Here is a 7,946-nt window from a genome sequence, read left to right on the forward strand (position 1 = left end):
GTCACACCACAGGGATACATCTGCCACATGGACAGGAAAGCGAGGGTGAAGGAGGGAGTGAGGGGGAAGAGAGGAGTGTGGCTCAGTTCTGGTTCTGGAACTGATTGGCCAGCCAGTCCAGTCCCTCATAGAGCCCAGCCCCAGTGATGGCAGAGGTGGCCTGAAGGTACCAGTTCCTGTGGTGCAGAGAGTGCAGGCCCAGCTTGTCTGTGATCTCAGCTGTGTTCATGGCATTGGGGAGGTCCTGCTTGTTTGCAAGCACTAGCAGGACAACATCCTTGAGCTCTGTCATCATCCGCATCAACTCCTGTCTGGCCTCGTCCATGCGTTCCTGGTCAGTGCTGTCCACCACAAAGATGAGACCATGTCTGCCTGGGCAGTTTTGGCTCCAAAAAACCCGCATCTTTTCCTGGCTGTTTACGTCCCACAAGACGAAGCTGATGTTCTTATACTCCACAGTCTCCACGTAGAAACCTATAGTGGGCGTGGTGGTCACGACCTCATTCAGCTTCAGTTTGTACAGGATGGTGGTCTTCCCAGCACGGTCCAGGCCCACCATGAGAATGCGCATTTCTTTTTTGCCAAAAAGGCCCTTAAAGAGGTTCGCAAAGATATTTCCCATGCTGTAGACCACAGGGAGAAACAATGGCCAGAGAAACCCTTGGCAGCCACGGTGCTGCTCTGAGCCAGGCGCTGGCTCTCTTTTGTGACTCTTTAGCCGATATTTGTTGATCCTTACTGTAATGCTCTGTCATTGCTATGACTCAACCACTCTTTCTGTTTGTGTTTGTGTATTCCACTTCCACTGTCACTATCAATTAACTTACTGTTTTCTAAAGTTCAAAGTCCAGAGAGAGGACAGGTGCAGTTTCAATTGGTCTAGAATAGATGATTCATCACCATCATCCTGGTTCAACAGAACTGTCTTACTGGACACTGCTCTGGGTGGCACTACGATGATGACCCCCGGTGGGTGAGGCACCTAAGGAGTGTTTGAGGACCACCTCAGGGACTACTTTGAGAAGTTTGGCCCACCTAGTACATTGCATAATGTTTAAAGCATTCTTCTTTTTGTCCCTGCAATTCCAGGGATCCAAGGGATGTGAGATAACCTGTAGAAACTGGGGATCCCTCCTGTTTGGTATAGGAGATGAACCTGCATTCTGGTATGTGCAGTGACCAGGAATCAAACTGGTGACCTTTTGGTGCCTGGGTCGATGCTCAACCACTTAGCCACTCAAAAGAAGTCCCCCAATTTTTACAGTATTTGGACTTAGGGTGATATGATAAAGTAGAATTTAAGCCACTAGGGCTCTTTCTACTGTATGATGTTAACAGGTTACAAAATGAATAGTTGTTTCAGAGAAGTAGTTATAATTTTCAGGCCCAAGTAAAATTGTGTTGAGATTTTTTTTTTTTGGTAGTTTAAAACCCCAGAACATAAAAATGAAAGTGAGATTTGGCTGATGATTTTCTCTTAATTCTTCTTAAGAAAACATTTCCATGTCCTTATAACATCCAGAAAGATTGAGGATTTTTACAAAACAAGTCAACATTGCCTGAGTTATCTTTACCGTGTTCTTATTTTATCCTTAAAAACTTAATATTTGTACAAGAAGATAAAACTGATATTCCCTGTGCTATGTCATTTTAAAATATTCCTGAACATACAGAGAAAGGCCAAAAGAATGTTTGAAATGCACAGCTAAAGAACAACTACAACCACCTTCACAGAGGAGCTCAAAATGAAGTTTTGATGTTGATGTTTTGCCAAATTTTCTCTGAGATACTGATTATGACTTGCAGCCAAATATGACTCATTGCTATAAGTGTTATATCTAAAATGATATAATTAGTTTTTTGAGTTTCAGGGGAGAAAAAAGGTGATATTTTAGCTTAACCAATAAACATATTACAGTTATTCTTCACATGTACAACAAGTGCATATAATGTGATTAAATTAAATACTGACACCAGGGTTCTTTAAGACATAACCCGGCCATATCATCTAATATTGATGCTCACTAGCCAATATCACCTGCATGCACACAGAGCTTACAATCAGCTTCTTATTGCTATACTAAAGTGTCTGCAGTCAAGCAAGGATCACCAGATTTTTGAGGCTCAAAACAAACAGGAATAAAAAGAATTTGCAGGGCGCAGAGAGAGAATGGAAGGTTTTAAAAACCTCTAATTAATAGCCTCAGGACATTAGGAGGACAGTACATTCATGAAACAAATCAAGGTGCTATTAAAAAAGAAAATATATAAAAGGCTATTGAAAATTTAAAGTATTAGGGCAGAAAATAAATACGGTTTTGCTTTGTGCACATTAACCACAGGTTAAAAACCGTATTTTAAATAAATAGCCAAGAATAACCTATACTCCTAAGTAATGATTCAGTAGTTATGGCTGTAGAGGTGGTATTTATTATCATCTTCTGTCCCCTCAAATTCATCTTGGGGTGCCCCAGACAACAAATGCAATGTTTGTTTCAACTGTCATTTCAGGTTATTCTGAAATTCCCTTATTATTTTGCCTTTTTTTTCCCTTTTAACTGTTTTACTTCAACTTCCTGTTTTCAACTACCTATTCATGTTTGGTGTAGATTAAATGTTCACTGTAGAACGTTTAGTTTTACAAAATTATTCTACTCTGAGAAGTAAGTAAAAAAAAATGATACTAGCAATAAAGAAAACCATGATCTTTAACCTATTTGTATTTTCAGGGAACTGATCATGATAGGAAGTGGAACTAAACACAATCTAGTAAATAAAATTAAAAAAAATAATGGCAGCAGGAAGTTAAGCTCATTTGTGTGAGTTAATGATTAAAAAACTTTTTGGTGTTAATCCTCACATAAGGATATTTTTCCCATTGCTTTTCCAGAGAGAGTGGAAAGAAGGGAGGGGTGCCTCCTGCATGCACCCTTCGTGCACCCAGCATGCACTCCTACCAGGAGTGGGGAGCGAACCTGCAACCTTTCGGTGTGAAGGCTGACATTCTCACCATTGAGAAACACTGGCCAAGGCTGTGAGTTATGATTTTTTAAGTGATCAAAAGTTAAAAGCCATAAAATAACGTTTAAAAGCCTTTGAAGGCTCAGCTCTCAGGTTCCAAGGATCAGGCACAATTTATCTTTCTAAAGTCCACTCTCCCAGATTACTTTGACATACTGCAATACCATGCCACCGGGTTCTAAAAATGTCAAATTTTCTGTTTGCTCAGCACAGTTTTTCTTCTCTCTATATTTTCACACATGTAAAAATCAAGATTCTGCATACCCTAAAATCTTTAAATAATATTGGCATTTTAGAAGATGAACTACATGAATCCTTGGTGTCTTCTACTCCTGGGTTACAGATGTCTGCTCCCAGTGTACATGCACCCTAATTTGTAAATCCTGCAATCTTCTGAACCCATTCATTTTCCAGATGACAAAAATGAAATAATTTGCCAAGGTTTAGAGTTAAGGATAGAACCCAATGCACTGAATGGAGAAATTATTTGTGAATTATATATCTGAAAAGGCATTCATATCCAGAATGTATAAAGAACTCTTACAACTCTACAATAAAAAGACAAATAACCCCACTTTAAAAATGGGCAAAGGATTTTAATACACATTTCTCCAAAGAAGATATACAAGTGGTCAATCAGCACATGAAAAGATGTTCAACGTCATTAGCTATTAGTGAAATGCAAATAAAAACCAGTAAGAGATAGCATTTCACATTCACTAGGCTTGCTAGAATAGAGAAGAGAATGGCAGGTGCTGGTGAGGGTGTGGAGAAATCAGAGCTCTTATATACTGCTGGTGGGGTCAAAAAATGGTGCTGCTGCTTTGGAAAACAGTTTATCAGTTCCTCAACTTGTTAAACATAGAGTTATTTATGACCCGACGATGTACACAACCAAGAGAATTGGAAGCATATCTATACACACAAACTGATGTATAAATGTTTAGAGTAGCATTATTTATAATAGCCAAATGTCCATTAATTAATGGATGGATAAACAAGATTTGGCATATCCATACAATGAAATAGTGTTTGTCTGTAAAAAGGAATAAAATACTGATATAAGCAATAAATGGATGAACCTTGAAAACGTTATGCTCAGCCCTGGCTGGTTTGGCTCAATGGATAGAGCACTGGCCTGTAGACTGAAGGGTCCCAGGTTCGATTCTGGTCAAGGGCACATGCTGGGCTTGCAGTCTCGATCCCCAGTAGGGGGTGTGCAGGAGGCAGCCAATTAATGATTCTCTCTCATCATTGATGTCTCTATCTCCCTCTCCCTCTCTGAAATCAGTAGCAATGTATTTTTAAAAAAGAAAACATGCTCAGTGAAAGAAGCCAGACGTAAAAGTCCACATATTGTACAATTTCATTTATATTAAATGTCCAGAAAAGGCAAATTCATAGAGAAAGAAGTAGATTAGTAGTTACCAAGGGTTGGTGGTGGTGGTGGTGGGGGGGGCGAGTAGGAAATAGAGAGTGACTACTAATGAGCATGGGGTTTCTTTGGGGGATTAAAAACTAAGTTTTTGTTTTGATAAAAATGTTTTAAAATTAGATGATGGTTACATAATTCTATAAATATACTAAAATCCACTGAGTTGTAAACTTTAAAAGTGTAAATTTCATGGAGTGTGAATTCACTTCAGTAAAGCTGTTTGTATTAAAAAAAACACTTATACTTTTTCTTTGAGCTAATAGGTAAAGTGAGTTCTTGGAGAGACATAGAATTCTTCTGTTTCTAGGTGGGAAATTTCTCTGTCTGGCTCTCCATTAATGAACTCATCTGCTATTTTAATGTCTGTCAAGGTTTTCATTGAAATACCACATCTTCCTTGGTGGGCATTGCTGCCCTGACTTAGGTAAAAATCTGTGGCACCCTTTACATTGTAAACAGATAAAAGCAGAGGTTTTCTGGTTGGAAATGATGTGGGGACCTAATATGCTAAACACATACTTTTATATGTAGCCCAATTTTGTTACGTAATAGATAGTGACATACACCTTTTAGCTGGGACCTTTGCTGAATAATAGAGGCCATTATTAGACCATAACCTAATACCTTTCTCTACCCTAAAACCATTAGTGGGGTTTAAAAGAAAAAAAATAAGCTAGTCCCACCTTGTAGCAATATGATAAATAGATACATCTTTAAAAACTGTAAAACATGTCTTTTAGATGAATTTGAGGAACATTCCCATACAGTAGGTTGACATAGGGTGCTGTGTAGGATGTCTAAAAATAACCACAAGCATTCATTTCCTTGCTTTCAAAAAGCTTGTACACTTTCTTGGGAAGATAAGCATTACATGAACTGTTTAATTAAATGATATAATATATGAAAAGCACATGATTTTGGCACATATTAAATAAGACCACCAGAATTAATTCACTAAAAACTATTAAAGTGCTTTCTAGGTACCACATGCTATTTGAAACATGGAGATTACTCTGCTAAACAAGATAGTGGTCCCAGGCCACCTAAACAGCAACACAGAGCAATAATGCAAAATACTTCACAGTCACTAAGTGCAGTAGAAACGGTAAGTTACTCCTTAGTATTTGAGAAATAGCATTGGGAAGTTGTAAGCACAAAGTTTGGACTTGTTATCTGTTTATTAAAAGATTCAAGGGTGTGGCTCTTGCCTTTAACTACAGCAGCACACAGTCCACTCATTGATGACCATGAGATCACTCATGTGTGCATATACATACACTTTTTCAGGTAGAGCTGGGCCGCTGGTGCTGGAAGATGAGTGTTATCTGGGGCGAGGCCAGGGCTACTGACTGTTGGCTGCCTGTACCTTCCCTCGATAAAGCAGGTAGTAAGCAAGGTACACAGTGAAGGTGTTAGTGGTGGTGCTGGCTCATGGTGAAGGGTTTATAAACAGGTGTTTACCTGGAGCCTTCCCACCATGGTAGCCAGGCCACTCCAACATGCTGAGAATGTACAAGTCTTAGAGCTGCACCTGGTGGGTTCTGCCATCTTCCCATCGGTTTCTCAATGTTGACAAAGCTGTGACCCTGCCAGTTCGGCCTGAGGAGATGCAGAGGTAGAGAGATAATTATGTGCACCAGCTCTTCCCCCTCCGAGAACCCGCTCCTTGGACTCGCCCCAGCAGGTTGAGCTTCTTTGTTTGTTTCCTTTTTGCAGCCCTGGCACTGAGACATGTTTGTTCATAAATGTGCCTGAGCTTTGTAACCTCTTCTCCTTCCTGAAAACACATGATGTGATTTCTTTCCCTCAGCCCCTTTCTTGGAGGGCTAGTCCACTCCCTTCTACCCAAGACCAGCACACTCCCTCAGGAATTTACCCAGTTTTCCTGCTCAGGGCTACCAGCTGTTTTATCCGTTAGTGGTGACTTGCACAATCCTAAGCAAAGAGGATGGAGGTAGGAAGAGTGAGAAACAAGAATCCTGTTCTAATATCAGGGCCTGGGGTCTCTGGAGGGCTGGGGGCTCTGTAAGAACTGTCACTGTAGGACAGCAGTTTTCAGAATGTGGTCAGAGAACTTTTTTCCCTATGGTCAGAGTACATTTGAGTCCCCAGGATCCTCTCTTTTTCAACTACATGTTTTCAACCAAAACATATCTCAACAGATTGAGTGCAGAAGCTGATATGAGAATCCAGCTGCCTTCTATTAAGCCAGACACAAGAGATTTGAAAAAAAGCAAATTCCACTCCTCTTGTTAACTTTTGTTTTAGAAAATATGGCTACATTTTAAATAAAAATGTTATTTATGCTAACATGTAATGTATTTTTTGTTGCTATTTTTAAGTTAATTAATATTTTTAAGTTTTGTTTGAATTTTAATGCAATAAATATTGACATGCTCATATAAAGAGAACTCTTTGGAGTCCTCAACAATTTTTAAAGTATAAAGGGATTCTGATATTTAAAAATTTGAGAACGGCTGCTCTAGGTCTGCTCTTGGCCCCCATTTGTTCTCTTTCTTGCTCTTCCCAAGATACCACACCACGATCCATTGCTTCAACTACCACCTCCAAGCTGAGGGCAGCACCTGAATTTCTGTGGGCCGCTCTGCAAGCACCTGGAGGTAAGGGAATCAAGACTGCTCCTGAGAGTTGAACTGGATAAATCCCTACACTGCAGATGTGATCAGCCTTTCACTCACTCAACAAATATTTATTGAGCACCTACCCTGTGCCATGTACTATTGTAGACACTGGGCTTACTGGAATAAGCAAAACAGAAAATTCCCGAACATTCTACTGGGGTATTGTTGGGAGAGTATAATCCTATGTAATAAAGATGTAATATGCAAATGGTTGTTATGTGACAACTGACCGAATAACGACCGGCTCATGGATCAGCAGGAGGATGGGGCAGCGAGCTACAAGTGGGCAGCAGAGAGCTACAGGAGGGGGCAGGGCAGCAAGCTATGAGTGAGGGGCAGGAGGCAGAGATAATGGACAATGAAAAAGGAAAGCAAAGTAATGTGACAAAGATTGTGTGTGTGACTGTATGTGTGCATGTATAGCCTAGAAATTATGTTGTCCTGCACAGGGCTACTAGTAAAGTATAATGAGAAATAAAGCCATATGTAGAAGTATTATAAGAAATTATCTGTAAGAGCTTGACTTTAGAAAGTATTTGGGATAACCCCAAATTCCAGGATCCTTTTCCCACAAGGTTTCCAAAGGTGTTATTCCGACAATGGACAATGAAAAAGGAAAGCAAAATAATGTGACAAAGATTGTGTGACTGTGTGTGTGCATGTATAGCCTAGAAATTATGTTGTCCATTAGCCATTCTGCTGGTAGGCCTCTGGGAAGTAGGTGTTTACAAATTTCATCTTGGTAAGGCGGCAAATATGATGCAAGAAAAGTTCCTGTCAACCACAGGAGTCGGGGGAGGAAGAGACCCAGGGGAGCACACCTTGGGATTGGCAGCTCCAGGCCAAGT

General features: G+C 40.1%; 1 long non-coding RNA gene and 1 pseudogene across 2 annotated transcripts in view; one reads left to right on the forward strand and one right to left on the reverse strand.

Annotated features, from left to right (window-relative positions):
• Nucleotides 1-7: 7 nt before the first annotated feature.
• Nucleotides 8-702, reverse strand: LOC102770160 (annotated as a pseudogene).
• Nucleotides 703-811: 109 nt separating this feature from the next.
• LOC107181578 overlaps nt 812-7,946 on the forward strand; it is a 13,261-nt gene continuing 6,126 nt past the window's right edge. Inside the window, exons 1-2 of one of the 2 annotated variants that reach the window (XR_001512238.1) lie at nt 812-1,166; nt 6,988-7,077. This is a non-coding gene — a long non-coding RNA (uncharacterized LOC107181578). Of the gene's footprint in view, nt 1,167-6,987; nt 7,307-7,946 lie in introns of those variants that run through there. The other variant, XR_001512237.1, reaches the window with a different exon arrangement.

This window comes from Myotis davidii, unplaced genomic scaffold, assembly GCF_000327345.1.
Source record: "Myotis davidii unplaced genomic scaffold, ASM32734v1 scaffold269, whole genome shotgun sequence".
Lineage (NCBI taxonomy): Eukaryota > Metazoa > Chordata > Mammalia > Chiroptera > Vespertilionidae > Myotis > Myotis davidii.